Here is a 24,561-nt window from a genome sequence, read left to right as displayed (position 1 = left end):
CCGTCCCAGAACCGAGGTCAATAAGCTCAAGACAGAACTTAGAGGGTTACGAACCCAAGGATTTGATATTACCACGTACAAAAGACGATTCACAGAATTGTGCCTATTGTGTCCGGGAGCATTCGAAGATGAGGAAGAGAAGATCGACGCGTTTGTGAAAGGATTACCGGAAAGAATCCAAGAAGATATAAGTTCACACGAGCCCGCCTCCATACAACAGGCATGTAGAATGGCTCACAAACTAGTGAACCAGATTGAAAAAAGAATTAAAGAACAGACTGCTGAAGAGGCCAATGTGAAGCAAGTCAAAAGAAAGTGGGAGGAAAACGGTGACAAGAATCACCAATACAACAACAATAATTACAACAATAATCGCAACAATTATCCCAACAATCGCAACATCAATCGAAACTACAACAAACGGCCCAACAACAACAACAACAACAACAACAACTACAACAATCATCCCAACAACAATAATAACCGCAACAACAACAACAATCAAAAGCAGCTATGCCAAAGGTGTGAAAAGTATCACTCGGGGTTCTGCACCAAATTTTGCAACAAGTGTAAAAGAAATGGTCATAGCGCAGCGAAGTGTGAGGTCTACGGACCAGGGGTTAATAGAACGAAAGGAACAAATGGTGTCGGAACGAGTAATGGCGGAGCAAGTAGTGTCGGAGCAAGTTATGCCAATGTAGTTTGTTATAAATGTGGAAAACCGGGCCACATTATTAGAAATTGCCCGAACCAGGAGAACACGAATGGACAAGGCCGCGAAAGAGTTTTCAATATTAATGCGGCAGAGGCACAGGAAGACCCGGAGCTTGTTACGGGTACGTTTCTTATTGACAATAAATCTGCTTACGTTTTATTTGATTCGGGTGCGAATAGAAGCTATATGAGTAGAGATTTTTGTGCTAAATTAAGTTGTCCATTGACGCCTTTGGATAGTAAATTTTTACTCAAATTAGCAAATGGTAAATTAATTTCAGCAGATAATATATGCCAGAATCGAGAAATTAAACTGGTTAACGAAACATTTAAGATTGATTTGATACCAGTAGAGTTAGGGAGTTTTGATGTGATAATCGGTATGGACTGGTTGAAAGAAGTGAAAGCAGAGATCGTTTGTTACAAAAATGCAATTCGCATTATACGAGAAAAAGGAAAACCCTTAATGGTGTACGGAGAAAAGGGCAACACGAAGCTACATCTTATTAGTAATTTGAACGCACAAAAACTAATAAGAAAAGGTTGCTATGCTGTTCTAGCACACGTTGATAAAGTACAAACTGAAGAAAAGAGCATCAATGATGTTCCCATTGCAAAAGAATTTCCCGATGTATTTCCGAAAGAATTACCGGGATTACCCCCACATCGATCCGTTGAATTTCAAATAGATCTTGTACCAGGAGCTGCACCAATAGCTCGTGCTCCTTACAGACTCGCACCCAGCGAGATGAAAGAACTGCAAAGCCAATTACAAGAACTTTTAGAGCGTGGTTTCATTCGACCAAGCACATCACCGTGGGGAGCTCCTGTTTTGTTTGTCAAGAAGAAAGATGGTACATTCAGGTTGTGTATCGACTACCGAGAGTTGAACAAACTTACCATCAAGAACCGCTACCCACTACCGAGAATCGACGACTTATTTGATCAACTACAAGGCTCGTCTGTTTATTCAAAGATTGACTTACGTTCCGGGTATCATCAAATGCGGGTGAAAGAAGATGATATTCCAAAGACTGCTTTCAGAACACGTTACGGTCATTACGAGTTTACGGTCATGCCGTTTGGTTTAACTAATGCACCAGCTGTATTCATGGACCTTATGAACCGAGTGTGTGGACCATACCTTGACAAGTTTGTCATTGTTTTCATTGATGACATACTTATTTACTCAAAGAATGACCAAGAACACGGTGAACATTTGAGAAAGGTGTTAGAAGTATTGAGGAAGGAAGAATTGTACGCTAAGTTTTCAAAGTGTGCATTTTGGTTGGAAGAAGTTCAATTCCTCGGTCACATAGTGAACAAAGAAGGTATTAAGGTGGATCCGGCAAAGATAGAAACTGTTGAAAAGTGGGAAACCCCGAAAACTCCGAAACACATACGCCAGTTTTTAGGACTAGCTGGTTACTACAGAAGGTTCATCCAAGACTTTTCCAGAATAGCAAAACCCTTGACTGCATTAACGCATAAAGGGAAGAAATTTGAATGGAATGATGAACAAGAGAAAGCGTTTCAGTTATTGAAGAAAAAGCTAACTACGGCACCTATATTGTCATTGCCTGAAGGGAATGATAATTTTGTGATTTATTGTGACGCATCAAAGCAAGGTCTCGGTTGTGTATTAATGCAACGAACGAAGGTGATTGCTTATGCGTCTAGACAATTGAAGATTCACGAACAAAATTATACGACGCATGATTTGGAATTAGGCGCGGTTGTTTTTGCATTAAAGACTTGGAGGCACTACTTATATGGGGTCAAAAGTATTATATATACCGACCACAAAAGTCTTCAACACATATTTAATCAGAAACAACTGAATATGAGGCAGCGTAGGTGGATTGAATTATTGAATGATTACGATTTTGAGATTCGTTACCACCCGGGGAAGGCAAATGTGGTAGCCGATGCCTTGAGCAGGAAGGACAGAGAACCCATTCGAGTAAAATCTATGAATATAATGATTCATAATAACCTTACTACTCAAATAAAGGAGGCGCAACAAGGAGTTTTAAAAGAGGGAAATTTAAAGGATGAAATACCCAAAGGATCGGAGAAGCATCTTAATATTCGGGAAGACGGAACCCGGTATAGGGCTGAAAGGATTTGGGTACCAAAATTTGGAGATATGAGAGAAATGGTACTTAGAGAAGCTCATAAAACCAGATACTCAATACATCCCTGAACGGGGAAGATGTACAAGGATCTCAAGAAACATTTTTGGTGGCCGGGTATGAAAGTCGATGTTGCTAAATACGTAGGAGAATGTTTGACGTGTTCCAAGGTCAAAGCTGAGCATCAGAAACCATCAGGTCTACTTCAACAACCCGAAATCCCGGAATGGAAATGGGAAAACATTACCATGGATTTCATTACTAAATTGCCAAGGACTGCAAGTGGTTTTGATACTATTTGGGTAATAGTTGATCGTCTCACCAAATCAGCACACTTCCTGCCAATAAGAGAAGATGACAAGATGGAAAAGTTAGCACGACTGTATTTAAAGGAAGTCGTCTCCAGACATGGAATACCAATCTCTATTATCTCTGATAGGGATGGCAGATTTATTTCAAGATTCTGGCAGACATTACAGCAAGCATTAGGAACTCGTCTAGACATGAGTACTGCCTATCATCCAGAAACTGATGGGCAGAGCGAAAGGACGATACAAACGCTTGAAGACATGCTACGAGCATGTGTTATTGATTTCGGAAACAGTTGGGATCGACATCTACCGTTAGCAGAATTTTCCTACAACAACAGCTACCATTCAAGCATTGAGATGGCGTCGTTTGAAGTACTTTATGGTAGAAAGTGCAGGTCTTCGATTTGTTGGAGTGAAGTGGGGGATAGACAGATTACGGGTCCGGAGATTATTCAAGAAACTACCGAGAAGATCATCCAAATTCAACAACGGTTGAAAACCGCCCAAAGTCGACAAAAGAGCTACGCTGACATTAAAAGAAAAGATATAGAGTTTGAAATTGGAGAGATGGTCATGCTTAAAGTTGCACCTTGGAAAGGCGTTGTTCGATTTGGTAAACGAGGGAAATTAAATCCAAGGTATATTGGACCATTCAAGATTATTGATCGTGTCGGACCAGTAGCTTACCGAATTGAGTTACCTCAACAACTCGCGGCTGTACATAACACTTTCCACGTCTCGAATTTGAAGAAATGTTTTGCTAAAGAAGATCTCACTATTCCATTAGATGAAATCCAAATCAACGAAAAACTTCAATTCATCGAAGAACCCTTCGAAATAATGGATCGAGAGGTTAAAAGACTTAAGCAAAACAAGATACCAATTGTTAAGGTTCGATGGAATGCTCGTAGAGGACCCAAGTTCACCTGGGAGCGTGAAGATCAGATGAAGAAGAAATACCCGCATCTATTTCCAGAAGATTCGTCAACACCTTCAACAGCTTAAAATTTCGGGACGAAATTTATTTAACGGGTAGGTACTGTAGTGACCCGAACTTTTCCATGTTTATATATATTAATTGAGATTGATATTTACATGATTAAATGTTTCCAATATGTTAAGCAATCAAACTTGTTAAGACTTGATTAATTGAAATATGTTTCATATAGACAATTGACCACCCAAGTTGACCGGTGATTCACGAACGTTAAAACTTGTAAAAACTATATGATGACATATATATGGATATATATATATAGTTAACATGATACTATGATAAGTAAACATATCATTAAGTATATTAACAATGAACTACATATGTAAAAACAAGACTACTAACTTAATGATTTTTAAACGAGACATATATGTAACGATTATCGTTGTAAAGACATTTAATGTATATATATCATATTAAGAGATATTCATACATGATAATATCATGATAATATAATAATTTAAAATCTCATTTGATATTATAAACATTGGGTTAACAACATTTAACAAGATCGTTAACCTAAAGGTTTCAAAACAACACTTACATGTAACGACTAACGATGACTTAACGACTCAGTTAAAATGTATATACATGTAGTGTTTTAATATGTATTTATACACTTTTGAAAGACTTCAATACAATTATCAAAATACTTCTACTTAACAAAAATTCTTACAATTACATCCTCGTTCAGTTTCATCAACAATTCTACTCGTATGCACCCGTATTCGTACTCGTACAATACACAGCTTTTAGATGTATGTACTATTGGTATATACACTCCAATGATCAGCTCTTAGCAGCCCATGTGAGTCACCTAACACATGTGGGAACCATCATTTGGCAACTAGCATGAAATATCTCATAAAATTACAAAAATATGAGTAATCATTCATGACTTATTTACATGAAAACAAAATTACATATCCTTTATATCTAATCCATACACCAACGACCAAAAACACCTACAAACACTTTCATTCTTCAATTTTCTTCATCTAATTGATCTCTCTCAAGTTCTATCTTCAATTTCTAAGTGTTCTTCATATATTCTACAAGTTCTAGTTACATAAAATCAAGAATACTTTCAAGTTTGCTAGCTCACTTCCAATCTTGTAAGGTGATCATCCAACCTCAAGAAATCTTTGTTTCTTACAGTATGTTATCATTCTAATACAAGGTAATAATCATATTCAAACTTTGGTTCAATTTCTATAACTATAACAATCTTATTTCAAGTGATGATCTTACTTGAACTTGTTTTCGTGTCATGATTCTGCTTCAAGAACTTCGAGCCATCCAAGGATCCATTGAAGCTAGATCCATTTTTCTCTTTTCCAGTAGGTTTATCCAAGGAAATTAAGGTAGTAATGATGTTCATAACATCATTCGATTCATATATATAAAGCTATCTTATTCGAAGGTTTAAACTTGTAATCACTAGAACATAGTTTAGTTAATTCTAAACTTGTTCGCAAACAAAAGTTAATCCTTCTAACTTGACTTTTAAAATCAACTAAACACATGTTCTATATCTATATGATATGCTAACTTAATGATTTAAAACCTGGAAACACGAAAAACACCGTAAAACCGGATTTACGCCGTCGTAGTAACACCGCGGGCTATTTTGGGTTAGTTAATTAAAAACTATGATAAACTTTGATTTAAAAGTTGTTATTCTGAGAAAATGATTTTTATTATGAACATGAAACTATATCCAAAAATTATGGTTAAACTCAAAGTGGAAGTATGTTTTCTAAAATGGTCATCTAGACGTCGTTCTTTCGACTGAAATGACTACCTTTACAAAAACGACTTGTAACTTATTTTTCCGACTATAAACCTATACTTTTTCTGTTTAGATTCATAAAATAGAGTTCAATATGAAACCATAGCAATTTGATTCACTCAAAACGGATTTAAAATGAAGAAGTTATGGGTAAAACAAGATTGGATAATTTTTCTCATTTTAGCTACGTGAAAATTGGTAACAAATCTATTCCAACCATAACTTAATCAACTTGTATTGTATATTATGTAATCTTGAGATACCATAGACACGTATACAATGTTTCGACTTATCATGTCGACACATCTATATATATTTCGGAACAACCATAGACACTCTATATGTGAATGTTGGAGTTAGCTATACAGGGTTGAGGTTGATTCCAAAATATATATAGTTTGAGTTGTGATCAATACTGAGATACGTATACACTGGGTCGTGGATTGATTCAAGATAATATTTATCGATTTATTTCTGTACATCTAACTGTGGACAACTAGTTGTAGGTTACTAACGAGGACAGCTGACTTAATAAACTTAAAACATCAAAATATATTAAAAGTGTTGTAAATATATTTTAAACATACTTTGATATATATGTATATATTGTTATAGGTTCGTGAATCAACTAGTGGCCAAGTCTTACTTCCCGACGAAGTAAAAATCTGTGAAGGTGAGTTATAGTCCCACTTTTAAAATCTAATATTTTTGGGATGAGAATACATGCAGGTTTTATAAATGATTTACAAAATAGACACAAGTACGTGAAACTACATTCTATGGTTGAATTATCGAAATCGAATATGCCCCTTTTTATTAAGTCTGGTAATCTAAGAATTAGGGAACAGACACCCTAATTGACGCGAATCCTAAAGATAGATCTATTGGGCCTAACAAACCCCATCCAAAGTACCGGATGCTTTAGTACTTCGAAATTTATATCATATCCGAAGGGTGTCCCGGAATGATGGGGATATTCTAATATATGCATCTTGTTAATGTCGGTTACCAGGTGTTCACCAAATGAATGATTTTTATCTCTATGTATGGGATGTGTATTGAAATATGAAATCTTGTGGTCTATTATTATGATTTGATATATATAGGTTAAACCTATAACTCACCAACATTTTTGTTGACGTTTTAAGCATGTTTATTCTCAGGTGATTATTAAGAGCTTCCGCTGTCGCATACTTAAATAAGGACGAGATTTGGAGTCCATGCTTGTATGATATTGTGTAAAAACTGCATTCAAGAAACTTATTTTGTTGTAACATATTTGTATTGTAAACCATTATGTAATGGTCGTGTGTAAACAGGATATTTTAGATTATCATTTTTTGATAATCTACGTAAAGTTTTTTAAACCTTTATTGATGAAATAAAGGTTATGGTTTGTTTTAAAATGAATGCAGTCTTTGAAAAACGTCTCATATAGAGGTCAAAACCTCGCAACGAAATCAATTAATATGGAACATTTTTAATCAATAAGAACGGGACATTTCAGTTTGAAGCACTTTATGGTAGAAAGTGAAGGTCTCCGATTTGTTGGAGTGAAGTGGGGGATAGACAGATTACGGGTCAGGAGATAATACAAGAAACTACCAAGAAAATCATCCAAATTCAACAAAGATTGAAAACCGCTCAGAGTCGACAAAAGAGCTACGCGGACAGTAAAAGAAAAGATATAGAGTTTGAAATTGGAGAAATGGTCATGCTTAAGGTTTTACCTTGGAAAGGCGTTGTTCGATTTGGTAAACGGGGGAAACTAAATCCAAGGTACATTGGGCCATTCAAGATTATAGTTCGTGTCGGACCAGTAGCTTACCAACTGGAGCTACCTCAACAAATTGCGGCTGTACATAACACTTTCCACGTCTCAAATTTGAAGAAATGTTTTGCTAAAGAAGATCTCACTTTTCCGTTGGACGAAATCTAAATCAATGAAAAACTTCAATTCATTGAAGAACCCGTCGAAATAATGGATCGTGAGGTTAAGAGACTTAAACAAAACAAGATACCGATTGTTAAGGTTCGATGGAATGCTCGTAGAGGACCCGAGTTCACCTGAGAGCATGAAGATCAGATGAAGAAGAAATACCCGCTTTTATTTCTAGAAGATACGTCAACACCTCCAACTGCTTAAAATTTCGAGACGAAATTTATTTAACGGGTAGGTACTGTAGTGATCCGAATTTTTCCATGTTTATATATATATATTAAATGAAATTGTTATTTACATGATTAAGTGTTTCCAACATGTTAAGCAATCAAACTTGTTAAGACTTGATTAATTGAAATAGGTTTCATATAGACAATTGACCACCCAAGTTGACCGGTGATTCACGAACGTTAAAACTTGTAAAAACTATACGATGACATATATATGGTTATATACATAGTTAACATGATTTTATTATAAGTATGTATCTCATTAGGTATTTTAACAATGAGTTATATACATAAAAATGAGACTATTAATTTAAGAAACTCGAAAACGATATATATAACGATTATCGTTATAACAACGTCTTACTAGGTACATATGAATCATATTAAGATATTGATACACTTGGTTAATTATGTTAAATGATAAGTAAATATATTATTAAGTGTATTAACAATGAAATACATATGTAAAAATAAGACTACTAACTTAACGATTTCGAAACGAGACATATATGTAACGATTATCGTTGTAACGACATTTAACTGTATATATATCATACTAAGATATATTATATATCATAATATCATGATAATATAACAATTTAACATCTCATTTGTTATAATAAACAATGGGTTAACAACATTCAACAAGATCGTTAACCTAAAGGTTTCAAAACAACATTTACATGTAACGACTAACGATGACTTAACGACTCAGTTAAAATGTATATATATGTAGTGTTTTAATATGTATTCATACACTTTTGAAAGACTTCAATACACTTATCAAAATACTTCTACTTAACAAAAATGCTTACAATTACATCTTCGTTCAGTTTCATCAACAATTCTACTCGTATGCACCCGTATTCATACTCGTACAATACACAGCTTTTAGATGTATGTACTATTGGTATATACACTCCAATGATTAGCTCTTATCAGCCCATGTGAGTCACCTAACACATGTGGGAACCATCATTTGGCAACTAGCATGAAATATCTCATAAAATTACAAAAATATGAGTAATCATTCATGACTTATTTACATGAAAACAAAATTACATATCCTTTATATCTAATCCATACACCAACGACCAAAAACACCTACAAACACTTTAATTCTTCAATTTTCTTCATCTAATTGATCTCTCTCAAGTTCTATCTTCAAGTTCTAAGTGTTCTTCATATATTCTACAAGTTCTAGTTACATAAAATCAAGAATACTTTCAAGTTTGCTAGCTCACTTCCAATCTTGTAAGGTGATCATCCAACCTCAAGAAATCTTTGTTTCTTACAGTAGGTTATCATTCTAATACAAGGTAATAATCATATTCAAACTTTGGTTCAATTTCTATAACTATAAAAATCTTATTTCAAGTGATGATCTTACTTGAACTTGTTTTCGTGTCATGATTCTGCTTCAAGAACTTCGAGCCATCTAAGGATCCGTTGAAGCTAGATCAATTTTTCTCTTTTCTAGTAGGTTTATCCAAGGAACTTAAGGTAGTAATGATGTTCATAACATCATTCGATTCATACATATAAAGCTATCTTATTCGAAGGTTTAAACTTGAAATCACTAGAACACAGTTTAGTTAATTCTAAACTTGTTCGCAAACAAAAGTTAATCCTTCTAAATTGACTTTTAAAATCAACTAAACACATGTTCTATATCTATATGATATGCTAACTTAATGATTTAAAACCTAGAAACACGAAAAACACCGTAAAACCGGATTTACGCCGTCGTAGTAACACCGCGGGCTGTTTTGGGTTAGTTAATTAAAAACTATGATAAACTTTGATTTAAAAGTTGTTATTCTGAGAAAACGATTGTTATTATGAACATGAAACTATATCCAAAAATTATGGTTAAACTCAAAGTGGAAGTATGTTTTCTAAAATGGTCATCTAGACGTCGTTCTTTCGACTGAAATGACTACCTTTACAAAAACGACTTGTAACTTATTTTTCCGACTATAAACCTATACTTTTTCTGTTTAGATTCATAAAATAGAGTTCAATATGAAACCATAGCAATTTGATTCACTCAAAACGGATTTAAAATGAAGAAGTTATGGGTAAAACAAGATTGGATAATTTTTCTCATTTTAGCTACGTGAAAATTGGTAACAAATCTATTCCAACCATAACTTAATCAACTTGTATTGTATATTATGTAATCTTGAGATACCATAGACACGTATACAATGTTTCAACCTATCATGTCGACACATCTATATATATTTTGGAACAACCATAGACACTCTATATGTGAATGTTGGAGTTAGCTATACAGGGTTGAGGTTGATTTCAAAATATATATAGTTTGAGTTGTGATCAATACTGAGATACGTATACACTGGGTCGTGGATTGATTCAAGATAATATTTATCGATTTATTTCTGTACATCTAACTGTGGACAACTAGTTGTAGGTTACTAACGAGGACAGCTGACTTAATAAACTTAAAACATCTAAATATATTAAAAGTGTTGTAAATATATTTTGAACATACTTTGATATATATGTATATATTGTTATGGGTTCGTGAATCAACTAGTGGCCAAGTCTTACTTCCCGACGAAGTAAAAATATGTGAAAGTGAGTTATAGTCCCTTTTTTAAAATCTAATATTTTCGGGATGAGAATACATGCAGGTTTTATAAATGATTTACAAAATAGACACAAGTACGTGAAACTACATTCTATGGTTGAATTATCGAAATCGAATATGCCCCCTTTTATTAAGTCTGGTAATCTAAGAATTAGGGAACAGACACCCTAATTGACGCGAATCCTAAAGATAGATCTATTGGACTAACAAACCCCATCCAAAGTACCGGATGCTTTAGTACTTCGAAATTTATATCATATCCGAAGGGTGTCCCGGAATGATGGGGATATTCTTATATATGCATCTTGTTAATGTCGGTTACCAGGTGTTCACCATATGAATGATTTTTATCTCTATGTATGGGATGTGTATTGAAATATGAAATCTTGTGGTCTATTATTATGATTTGATATATATAGGTTAAACCTATAACTCACCAACATTTTTGTTGACGTTTTAAGCATGTTTATTCTCAGGTGATTATTAAGAGCTTCCGCTGTCGCATACTTAAATAAGGACGAGATTTGGAGTCCATGCTTGTATGATATTGTGTAAAAACTGCATTCAAGAAACTTATTTTGTTGTAACATATTTGTATTGAAAACCATTATGTAATGGTCGTGTGTAAACAGGATATTTTAGATTATCATTATTTGATAATCTACGTAAAGCTTTTTAAACCTTTATTGATGAAATAAAGGTTATGGTTTGTTTTAAAATGAATGCAGTCTTTGAAAAATGTCTCATATAGAGGTCAAAACCTCGTAATGAAATTAATTAATATGGAACGTTTTTAATCAATAAGAACGGGACATTTCATAATACTCCTAATTATAAGATTAATAATAATATTAATCTTAATAATAATAATAATAATAATAATAATAATAATAATAATAATAATAATAATAATAATAATAATAATAATAATAATAAATATAGAGAGCAGAGATTGAGATATATGTGTGTGTGTGTCGAACAAACTGGCCAATTTATAGAATGTTTCTGAATCCTGACTGCCATGCGATCGCATGGGTTTTATGCCTATTTCTCATGTGATCGCATGGCCCCAAAATCCAGCTCACAATTTTTTGTTATTTTGTTTGTCGACATATTTTTATAATATATATAATATATATAATTTATATTAATTAATTATATATTATATTATATTCACGTGCATAGTTGACTTTTAATTTTTAGTCCGATGACTCGTACGTTTACGCTCGACTAATGTCTCAGTTTCGGTTTCTCTAATGCATTTTTGTATGCTTAGAAAACTTGTACTTTACGTTTCGTGATTCGTACCTTTGTCAAAATATAATCTTAAATTATCAATAAACTATATTACTCAAAGTATAACTTACACATTTTAGTAATTTGGTCATTTGCTTCTATAAATCAATTCCTCGTTGTTTATTAAAATATATTTAATAATATCAAAACGTTTTATATCTAATTCAATTCTATGCATTATCACATTGTAAAATATATATATTTTCGTTTAGAAAAATATAAATTTGTATATAATATTTATTTATCAAACGGAATAATAAATGGGTGTTACTATTGTTTACAAAAATAATTTCGAACCTTAATATATATATATATATATACAATATATATAAATACTTTTTCTATACACGTTGCAAGTTATTTATATATCAAATACAGTCAAAAAGGAAAGATTTCTTAAATCAAGGTGGACCTTTCAACAAAGACTTATCACAATACTTACGGGATTTATAATTGTTGAAATAGCTGCTAATCCAATCATTGGTATTATCTTCTAATTCCGTAGATGAATATATTAAGCATATATTGAGACAAATATGTTTAATCTAAAATATTATACATTTAATACTTTGTTAACGTTTTCAAGTTATAATATATATATATATATATATATATATATATATATATATATATATATATATATATATATATATATATTCATATCCATTTATATATTCGTTCGTGAATCGTCGAGCATAGTCAAAAGGGTAATTGAATGTATGAACATAGTTCCAAAATTTTTGAGACTCAACATTACAAACTTTGCTTATCGTGTCGGAATCATATAAAGATTAAGTTTAAATTTCGTCGAAAATTCGGGTTGTCACAGTACCTACCCGTTAAAGAAATTTCGTCCCAAAATTTGATTGGGATGGTCATGGCTGACAATAAGTATGTTTTCATGACGCATACGAGCTGAAAATTAGAGTTTTATTATCACCGAGTAATATAGACAAACAATTTGATTTTGTGAAGTGTACGAGTGAAGCTATCACAAAAGAGTGAAATGAATAAATGTAGATTCGTCATATCTTTTGACGTAGATAGGATTGATTTCCAGATTTCAAGGGATTTAGAGAAAATTTTCGTAATAAGATTTGATTCTTCGATAATTAAGGAAATTATGATCTTCTTTGATTAAATGCGATAACCTGTTTTGATTGCTCTGTCGGATATGTCACTATAAATCCATTCTCTTCGTTTTCTTATTTCCACAACTCACACCATCTATTCTTTCTCCTTTAATTCATACTTTGAATCATTCGTCAATATGCTACATCCAGTTCTGATCCTTGATATACTCCTAACTTTCATATCTGTCATTCTTCTCTTTCATCTACCACCGGAGGATTTTATTTATTTTATTATTACCTTGGGGTTATAGTAATTTTAATTCTCCCATGCCTTTACGTGGTAATACATATTGATATGCACGGTTTGTAATTTATGTGTTATTGTCGAGCTTTATACTTTCTTTTGTATCCAAGAGTTCCATACTTTTGTCTCCTCTTCCCGACTTCAAGTCAAGAGAATAATGGTCCAGAATTCGTAGGTATGGATTTTTAAATGAACATAGTTAATGTTGTAAGAAGGAAATTGTAATGGCACGATTTTGATTTGTCAAATTACCAGAATATGCAGAAAAGACCGAATCATCAAGAAAATATTTTCTTGATATTCTTAGAGGTTAAATAGAATACCAGAGTCGTGTAACATGGCACATGATGACGGTATGGTCTGTGAATCATCATGTCCCATTTAGAAACTCAGCATGACTTACTGTAATATAATCACGTTGATCAAGTGTCATTATATTATACTAACTCATGCTTCAATTTCCAACACTACTTCAAAAACATTCATATTTTAAACTTGAAGGTTTCAGAATTTAGAAACTAAAATAGTTTCTTTTATGATATAATACAGATGGTGCAAAGAGATAAATTATTTCAGATAAGAATAATTATGGAAATATCTTCAGAAATATGGAGGATATTTATAATGAAAGATACGATGATATCTTAAAATTTCTAATATCAGAGGATGATGAAGAATATTATCCGCAAGGGTTTAGAGTCACGAGCAAGGTATTCGTTAATGACTTTAGCAGATACTGAATCATTTGGATTCTTTGAATGTGGGTTTAGTCTTTGTGATTTGTCCACAGCCTCCTTCATACTTTGCTCAATTCGTTTTCTAGTTCCAAACCTTCTCTTTTTTGAGCTTTGCCAACACACTATTCTTTATCATCAAACTTTTTACTGTTAAGGTCGTTTACAATTTTTGCTGCTTCATCAGCATCTTTCGAAATTTCGAGAACTAGTTCGCAGTTTAGGGTGTTTTTCAGAAACTTCACATTCGAAGTGTGTAAGTCTAGGAGATAGACGTTATATGTATATATATATATATAACTGTCGGTGTAAAATTGCTACGAAATTCAAAATACTGATTGTTAATTCCCAGTAGTTGGTATGACAATTGTTGTTACAAGTTGTAGATGAGTACTTGATAGAGTTTCAATGAATAAGTATCGTGATTTTTCGGAGAGGCTTAAAGATCAATGAAGTTGTTGATAAGTTTACTACTAATGTGGCGAGATATGAAAGATTCCCCGGTAACAATGATGAAGGGGTAATTGTTATAATAAGGCTTATCGAATGAACAATTGAAGTTGATTTGCTGGAGCTGTGACAAAATGTCTACTTTGAAAAGGGATTGAAAAGTTATTTTTGCTAATAAATGCCAAAGGGTCTGACACGGATACGTTTTAAACTATGACTTTCGTTTTGAGGGTTTTTCAGGTGCATGACCGTGGGTAACATATGGTTGGATCATCATCTCAATTGTTCATTATTTGAAGTGTCTTCAGGAATTTTGAAGGGTTTGAACACCTATCGTAATCGTTAATATTCATATGATGTTCTAGGATTTTGAATGATACAAATACTTTTATGGGTTCTATGAATAGAAATGATGTTCTAGCACAGTTTTGAAGTCAAAGTATAGCTTCGAAAGATGTAGGAATCTAAGAATGATGTCTTTTGTTAAATCTTGACTTGGATTTTGATTTGTCGAAATCAAAATATGTAATCAAATTTGGATGAGGATGGTTGTTTTGATTTTTATAAAAGAATATATATTGTTGTGAAAGTTGTGAGTATAGTTGATGATTTGTTGAATCAGAATCGAAGAATGTAACATATTAATTGTGAATTTATATATCTCTCAGGTATTACCTATCTATTAAAATATTCTCACCATTATCAGTTTGTACAAAAGAATTTTCTTAATTACAATCTTTATGAAAATATACCTACATATATATTTTCTTTAGATGTAATCATGGATTTAATGAGTTAACATAATATTAATCTCATCTGGTTTAGACTAGGACCAGAATATTTAATCTCTAAAACTTTTAGAAACTACATATTCTCTGCAGAATATTTCTTCGATGAAGTTATGAATCAATACTTCATCGTTTGTTGTTGTTGGTATTCCTTGGTATCTATGGTGCGTATGATGTTGATGTTCAAGGTACATATTGTGATGTGTAGGCTTGCGGTGCGGATGTTGTTGGTGGTGGTAATGGTACTATTGGTGTTGTTGTCGGTGGTACTGTTGATGCCGGTGATTCTGCTGGTGCTTGTAACCTTAGCACCATATTCTCCAAAGCCACTACCCGAGCGCGAAGCTCGTTGACCTCTTCTACTACACCGGGATGATTGGCGATTCGGACGAGCGGATGAATAAGATCCAGAATTTGAGAGAGTATATAATCATGACGAGATATTCTGGAGATGAGATAGAAAATGGTATTACGAACAGGTTCGCCGGTAAGTGCTTCAGGTTCTTCGCCAAGAGGGCAATGTGGTAGATGGAAGGGATCGCCTTCTTCTTGTCTCCAATGATTAAGTAAGCTATGAACCCATCCCCAATTCATCCAGAATAGGTGATGGCTGATTGGTTGATCCATTCCAGATACACTGTCTTCGGAATTCAGGTGAATATCCATATCAGAATAGCTGTCGGAGTTTAAGGAATTTGAACTAGATGCGGGATCCATCTTGTATAATTAAGGAATTGATTTTTGATATGAATTAGATTATAGAACTTAGATTGATATTCTTCAATACATAATTTACATATGTATATATAATACCAAAATCCCATAAATTACGGAGAAATTTTCAGAAAATGTCAGGAAAAGTTTACAGTAACAGATACGCTAAGATATGAATTTTTGTCTATACACTATTTATGCAATAAATGCAGGAAAACGTGTCTAGACTTAAGAGTGATAAACATGTAATTTTCGACAAGAAATGATAAGCAAAACTTTTAACATTCAGACACGATCGACGTCCAGACTTACTAATTCATCCTAACAACTATCAGTTAGACACACTCATGCAAGACCTGGTTCGCTAGGACCAACGCTCTGATGCCAACTGAAAGTACAGTGGGGACGCATCCCACTCAGTGCCTTCCCAGCTAACCACCTGGTGACCACTGAGCGTATCTTAGACACTGATTTTACAGCCCGCCTCTCGGCAGTACAGTCAACCCTAATAGGGACCGCGAGGGGCAAGAGCCAATGCTTCGTCACAGGTAATACTGTGAGAACCCCCTCTACGATTAACCCGCTAATAAACGGCATTAAACCAGCTCTGATACCAACTGTGACGATCGCTCTAAATCCATATGGACGAACACGTCATTCATCAATTTCATTGCGAGGTATTTGACCTCTATATGATACGTTTTGTAAATATTGCATTCTTTTGAAAAGGCACACCATAAATGAATATTTAAATCAAAGGTTTTCGACATTTGATGATTTCTACATATAGACAATCACCGTAATATAATAGTTTACAATAGTACTTCCGTTGACAATGCAGTCAAAATAAGATACATGGTGATGATTTGGTGAATGCAACGTTTCCTTGAAAAATATGTCATGTAAGACTCCATGCACATAGCTTGTCTAACATATAAGCAAACAACGGAAGACTTCTAGGGAACCTGAGAATAAACATGCTAACAAGTGTCAATACAAAGGTTGGTGAGTTCATAGATTTAATGTTTTGCATAATCTGTACATAAAGGTGGATAACAAGATTTCAGTTGTTTCATCCAGAAACGTTTATCAAAATATTCTACGAAATTGAGCACCCTGGTAACTAAACTTAATGTATATATAATTTATACCCTTTGTATAATCATCTTAATAATACACGAAAACCAACGTGTACGCTTCTCAAATAGCATACGTCCGTTAAAAGGCTAGTGCTCTAGCTCGGACCGGGATATCAAGCCCTATGGATCCATATACCACAATTTGCGCCCACCAGTTCTTATAACCGGCAGTTACTAGTTACCAAAGCTAAGGGATTTTCAGTTCAAACTCAGTGTAGAATTTAGTATGTACTTGTGTCCATTGTGTTTAAAATAAATTGCATGTATTCTCAGCCCAAAAATATAGATTGCAAAAGCAATTAAAAAGGGAGCAAATGAAACTCACCTTAGCAGCACATAAAGTCGTTCACTGAAATGTGACCGAAACTTGGAATACCAAATAACTATAGATCTCAACCTAGAGAACATATGTTGGTCAATAATTGTCTATCAAGCTAGGTCAGGTCATAGTGTATCACAATCCTAATGCTCGAGATAGACATACAAAAGTTATCAAAAGTCATTTCAAAAAGTCAATCTGACTCAATACAATAGTTGAATGATCATGGCAATCGAAACATTTTAACATTTCACATAGTTTCCTAATTTTTGTAAATTAAACTATAGTTTTTATAAGGCTTTAAAATATGATAAAACAATCAATTTTGACAATTGTTCAACAAAACGAGACGTGCCTTATATAAGAATTCATTTACTCCGCTGGTAATATTTAAAAATTTAATTTATCAATCTTATAAACAAATTGATTAAATATTAATTGCAGATTCAAAAGAAATTCAATTAACGTCAATCATAATTCAGTTGATCATATCTTTTAATTCGTTCACCGAAATCATACGATATCTAAATGAAAAATTATTGATTTTTCGCCAGCTTTCCAAAAACATGCATATCATATACCTTTTATTAGTAATATATGTATTTAATTCGTGATTTATCATAAACTGTTTAACGACAAAATTTAGCATACTAGCATGCATAAACATATATACTAGAGCACTAGACATGTATACACTATTAATATAAAAAGATAATATATGAATGCTCACGTATCAATATTGTGATTCAATATTGCAGGAAAGTATGTAGACGCAACGGAGATGATAAACACTAGGTTAGACTTGCGAATAATACCCATGAACATTACCCATAATCTCCATAGCGATAACCCATAGTTTCCTTAGCTCTATCTCGCTCGAAAAGCTTGTTTTGAAAATAATTGCTCATGACCTCGTCGTAGTATTTTATGTATAATAATACTAATAATAATACTCCTGATTGTAAGATTATTAATAATATTAATCTTAATAATAATAATAATAATAATAATAATAATAATAATAATAATAAATATAGAGAGCAGAGATTGAGATATATGTGTATGTGTGTCGAACAAACTGACCAATTTATAGAATGTTTCTGAATCCTGACTGCCATGCGATCGCATGGGTTTTATGCCTATTTCTCATGCGATCGCATGACCCCAAAATCCAGCTCACAATTTTTTGTTGTTTTGTTTGTCGACATATTTTTATAATATATATAATATATATAATTTATATTAATTAATTATATATTATATTATATTCACGTGCATAGTTGACTTTTAATTTTTGGTCCGATGACTCGTACGTTTACGCTCGACTAATGTCTCAGTTCCGGTTTCTCGAATGTATTTTCATATGCTTAGAAAACTTGTACTTTACGTTTCGTGATTCGTACCTTTGTCAAAATATAATCTTAAATTATCAATAAACTATATTACTCAAAGTATAACTTATACATTTTAGTAATTTAGTCATTTGCTTCTATAAATCAATTCCTCGTTGTTTATTAAAATATATTTAATAATATCGAAACGTTTTATATGTAATTCAATTCTATGCATTATCACATTGTAAAATATATATATTTTCGTTTAGAAAAATATAAATTTGTATATAATATTTATTTATCAAACGGAACAATAAATGGGTGTTACTATTGTTTACAAAAATAATTTCGAACCTTAATATATATATATATATATATATATATATATATATATACACACACAATATATAAATACTTTTTCTATACACGTTGCAAGTTATTTATATATCAAATACAGTCAAAAAGGAAAGATTTCTTAAATCAAGGTGGACCTCTCAACAAAGACTTATCACAATACTTACGGGATTTATAATTGTTGAAATATCTGCTAATCTAATCGTTGGTATTATCTTCTAATTTCGTAGATGAATATATTAAGCATATATTGAGACAAATACGTTTAATCTAAAATATTATACATTTAATACTTTGTTAACATTTTCAAGTTATAATATATATATATATATATATATATATATATATATATATATATATATATACACACATATATATATATTCATATCCATTTATTTATTAGTTCGTGAATCGTCGAGCATAGTCAAAAGGGTAATTGAATGTATGAACATAGTTCCAAAATTTTCGAGACTCAACATTACAAACTTTGCTTATCGTGTCGGAATCATATAAAGATTAAGTTTAAATTTCGTCGAAAATTTCCGGGTTGTCACATTTACTGTTCCACTGTATCATCTCCTTCTTTGTTACGAAAACAGGAATACGTACAGTAGCAGTTTTTGCAGGTTATTAATTTGATGGGTTTGTGGTCGTGGTTAACCAAGGGTGATGATGGTGTAGAGTTGTAAACACAAAATGTAAGTAGCCGTAGCAGTGATGGTATAGTTGATGGCTTTCGAATAACAAGAAAAAATAATAATAATAAGTAGTAACCGTAATACTAAGTGGGTGTTGATGGTGATATTCTCATGACAGAATTTAGAAAAGGGAAAGATAGAGAGAGAGAGGTGATGGATAGGTGGTGGTTATGGGTGATGGCGGTAGAGCTTACGGTGGTGACAGGTGACGATTGTGGTGGTTATGAGGAGGTTGGAGGACGGTAAAGAACAAGAGGGAGGTGATTCATGTAAGGGTGTTTGGTTCAACTATCTCTCTGCCTCTCGTAAACATACATACATATATAATATTAGAATAAGTAAATTAATAATTATAAATATCAATAAGTCAATAAGATAATAGTAATTATATCAATCAAGGAAGATTTAAAAGGAACTGAGTAGTACAGCTACCATACTTGTTGGATTTTTATACCGACAGTTCTCACGGATTGCTAAATCATGGTCCGTTGGTAACCAGTGGCGGAATAAAAAGTCTTCGGAAAAATCCCATATTTTTAAATTAAATATATTTATTTATTTTGGTCATTATGGTATAAAATTCGATCATTAATTATTAAATAAAAAATTACATTAATTATTCACTCCCAACCCCAAGTAAAATATAAAAAGTTTTAAAATTCAACAAATAGTTCCTAAATACATTTTTAATAAGCCTAAAATTTATATTACTCATTTTCGGATCACCGTTTATTTTAAAATCACATAAGTTCCTTTTTAACTCGCTTACTATCAATCGAATAAAAATTGAGCGTTACCTTTGCTTACTAAATAACTTCGAAATTACAAAATATATATATATTATATATATTTTATTTATCTATAGATACTTTTTATATATTATTCTTATTTTTACAAAATTAATTATAACAATTATGACATTTACTATTTCATATTATTATATACAAATATATACATATATTTAAATATATGCATATCCATTTACAAACAATCGTATCGTGAGTCGTTGGGAATAGTCAAAGATTAAATGAATTCATGACAGTTTTCGAAATTTTTGTAACTTAACATTACAGACTTTGCTTATCTTGTCGAAATCATATAGAGATTAAGTTTAAATTTGGTAGAAAATTTTCGGGTCATCACAGTACCTACCCGTTAAAGAAATTTCGTCCCGAAATTTGAGTGAGGTCGTCATGGATAACAATAAAAATGTTTTTATGACGAATATGAGTCGATAAAGCATACGAGTGAAGCTATCACAAAAGATTGAGATAGAGATTTAACTTTTGACGTAGTCACGGTGGATTTCTGGAATTTAAGGAATTTAAAAAAAATCTTTGGAGATCTATAAGATCTGATTCTTCGGCGAATAAGGAAATCAGGATCTCTCTAATTAAATGCAGAGATCTGCCTTGATTACTCTGTCTGGTATTTCCATTATAAATTAAACTCTTTCGTTCCATTATACTCACTATTTCTATACTTTCTTTCTTAGTTCATACATCCAAAAGATGATGAAAATGTTTAATCCAGTTCTAATCCTTGATATTTTCCTAATTATCATTCCTGTCATCCTTCTTTTCAATCTTCCACCAGAAAAATCTGTTTACTTCTACTATTGCCTTGGGGTGATACTATTCTTAATTATACCGTGTCTTTATGTTGCTATTCGTATTAATATCCACGGTTTATAACTTCCGTGTTGTTATTGGGCTTTATATTTTCTCTTATATTTTGGATCTCTTTGCCTTTTTATTATCCTCCCGACCTCTAGTAAAGCGAGTAACGGTCCCGAATTCGTAAGTATGGAATTTCGGATAAACATCATGTTCTAAATAAGAAAGAATGTATTAGCATGATTTGATTTGTCAAATTACCAGAATCACTGAGAATAGAACTATCAAGAATATACTTTCTTGATATGTTCAGAAGTTAAGCAGAATAAAAGAGTTATGTAACATGGCACATGATGACGTTATGATCTGTGAATCATCACGTTCCAATAGAAACTCAGCATGACCTACTGTAATATAATCATGTTGATCAAGTGTCATTATATTATACTAACTCAAGCTTCAGTTCTCAACACTACTTCAATAACATTAATAATTTAAACTCGAAGGTTTCAGAATTTAGAAACTAAAATAGTTTCTTTTATAATGTAACACAGATAGCATGAAGTGATAAAAGATTTCAGATAAGAATATCTATGAAAATATCTTCAGAAATATGGAGGATATTTATAATGGAAGATATGATGATATCTTAGAATATTTAAGATAATAGGATGATGAAGAATATTGTCTGCAAGAGTTTAGAGTAAGGAGCAAGGTATTCGCTAAATATTTCAGCAGACACTGAATCATTTGGATTCTTTGAAGGCAGGTTTAGTCCTTATGATTTGTCCACGGTCTCCTTCATGATTTTGCTCAATCCATTTTCCAGTTCCAAACTTTCTCTTTTTCAGAGCTTTACCAATACACTATTCTTTATCATCAAACTTTTGACTGTTACGGTCGTCTATAGGTTTTGCTGCTTCATTCAGCTTTTTCAACATTTAAAGTATTGATTCGTAGACTGGGTACTTTTCAGAATTTCAGAATTGAAGATCATAATTCTAAGAGATAATTGTTATATGTATACATATAACTGCGAATGTAGAAATACTGTGAGATTTCAAAATACAGATTGCTGATTCTCGGTAATTGGTTTGGCAATTCTCGTTACAAGGTGCGGATGAGTATATGATAAGGTTTTAATGAATAGATATAATGGTTCTTTGAAAAGTCAAAGATCTATGAAGTTGCTGATAAGTTTACTGCTAATCGGTGGAATATAAAAGATTCTCCGGTAACGATGATGAAAGGCAAACTTATATATCAAAATTATAATAGAGCTTATTCGAACGAAAAGTCGAAATTAATTTTCTGAAGCTGTGACAAAATTGGCTAATTTGAAAAGGGATTCCAAAGTTATTTTCGGTATTAACAACGCCAAAGAAGCTAGCACAGATACATGTTAAACGTTTACTCAGGTTCCGAGAGTTTTTCAGGTGCATAACTATATGCATAAATCTTTTCCTTCCGTAGATAAAGTACAGTTGGTTCATCCTCTCGATTGAGGTGTTTTCAAGAATCATGAAATGTTTGAACGCAGATTGTAATCGTCAAGATATAAATGAGGTTTAAAATGAAATCAAGTGGCAAACTTGAAGAAATGTTTAGTTCCATATGTTATAATCAATATTTTAATTCATTTTAATTGTCCAATGTTGGTAGTCCACAGTTAATAGTCCACAGTTAGCAATTCAATAATTCATATATAGTTTAATATATAATATTCGAATTAATTAATACGTATCGTGACCCGTGTACACGTCTCAGGCTCGATCACAACTGAAAGTATATATATTATTTGAGAATCAACCTCAACCCTGTATAGCTAACTCAATCATTACTGCATATAGAGTGTCTATGGTTATTCCAAATAATATATATATATATATATATATATATATATATATATATATATATATATATATATATATATATATATATATATATATATATATATATATATATATATATATATATATATATAGATGCGTCGATATGATATGTCAAAACCTTGTATACGTGTCCCAATATTTAAAGTGCGTAAAATAAATAACAGAAATTAAATGACGATAAATAAAATTGCGAGAATATAATTTGCGATAAATAAATTGCGATAAATAAAATGTAATCAGTTAGCTAGAAACAGTTAGCTAGGAACAGTTAGCGTGGATTCTTAACAAAATTTTTTATAGTTAATTTGTTTATTTCTAACAAATTTTTTTTTTGTCCAATGTTTTCTTCATTATGCCACTTATTGGATTCTGATAGGTCAAAATCCGAATGTGAAATTGAATGAAAATGGTTATTCTGCAGTGAATGGATTCGTATATCTGTGGATGTAAGTAGGATAGTAAATGACTGTTGAATCAAATTGGAAGAATGTACACTGTAACTTATTAATGTGAAATCTAAATATTTTTAGGGTATTACCTACCCGTTAAAATATTTTCACCATTAACAGTTTGTACAAAAGAATTTTTAATTACAATCTTTATGAAAATATACTTACATATATATTTTCCTCAGATGTAATCATGGATTTAATGAGTTAATATGATATTAATCTCATTTGATTTTCGTTTGGTACTAGAATGAATAATCTCTAAAACTTTAGAGATTACATAATCGCCGTGAAGAACGAAGATAATTAATGTAAAACGATACGTAGAACGATGATCATACTCGAGGTATAGAATGAGATGTTGAGGCATGGATTGTTGATGGTACTGGTGTTGTTACTGATGGTACTTTTGGTGCCGGTGATGTTGCTGAAACTGGTAAATTCTGCACCATATTCTCCAAATTGATTACTCGAGCGCGAAATTCGTTGACTTCTTCGATTACTCCGAGATGATTGGCGGTTGGAACAAGCGGATGAATAAGGTTTAGAATTTTAGATAGAATATATTCGTGGCAATATATTCGGGAAATAAGGGTGAAAATGGTGTTTCGGACTGGTTTGCCGGTAAGTGCTTCCGGTTCTTCGCCAAGAGGGCAATAAGGTAGT

The sequence above is a fragment of the Rutidosis leptorrhynchoides genome, chromosome 1 (assembly GCF_046630445.1).
Source record: "Rutidosis leptorrhynchoides isolate AG116_Rl617_1_P2 chromosome 1, CSIRO_AGI_Rlap_v1, whole genome shotgun sequence".
Lineage (NCBI taxonomy): Eukaryota > Viridiplantae > Streptophyta > Magnoliopsida > Asterales > Asteraceae > Rutidosis > Rutidosis leptorrhynchoides.
This window is presented reverse-complemented; position numbering follows the sequence as displayed.